This window comes from Ceratina calcarata, unplaced genomic scaffold (genome assembly GCF_001652005.2).
Source record: "Ceratina calcarata isolate Rehan_Ccalc_2016 unplaced genomic scaffold, ASM165200v1 scaffold1875, whole genome shotgun sequence".
Classification (NCBI taxonomy): domain Eukaryota; kingdom Metazoa; phylum Arthropoda; class Insecta; order Hymenoptera; family Apidae; genus Ceratina; species Ceratina calcarata.
In genome coordinates, this window is record NW_017140241.1 from 5,032 (window position 1) to 5,681 (window position 650).

Sequence of the window (650 nt, forward strand, 5' to 3'; positions counted from 1 at the left end):
GTTCGCCGCTCTCGGACCCAGCAGGACCCCCTGAACGACACCCAGCAATATTTTTTCTTACACGCTATTCCCTATATACCTCGCAGTTTGCGCTACGGTACTGCTTCCCCGTTTTTTAGGGGCTCGGCGCCAAAATTTCGTTCGCCGGCTCTGAGCCGAATTCCGGAGTCGGAAATCGCAATGGGAATAGGCCATTAGGTACCTCAATTTCCCTCGGCGGCACTGAGCGGAATCTTGGAGCGGAAAACGCGCGCAGTGGGAATGGGCTATAGAGGTGAGTAAGAGCCTACCGCCCCTCAAAAAGGTTTCGGTCCTTATCTTAGAAGACCGCCCCACATTCAGCACAGTGTTTATAACCCAAGCCTTCATTAATAAACAGCCATATACAAAGATTGGCATAATAGCTTCGTGTTATAAACACGATGTGCAGGGGTATGTACAGTTTCTTATAAACATAAGATTCATTTTTGTTATTTTTATTTATAAATAATCCAACACTAATCGGTTGTTGTTCTATTGTATTAAAATTCTCTTATATGAACACATTATTTGTCCCTCAATTAATATGTACTATGCACTTTCTACTACACACAAGTTTGGTGAACATTATTGTTTTAAAAACTGAAGACTCACCGAATTTGGTTGTGTAG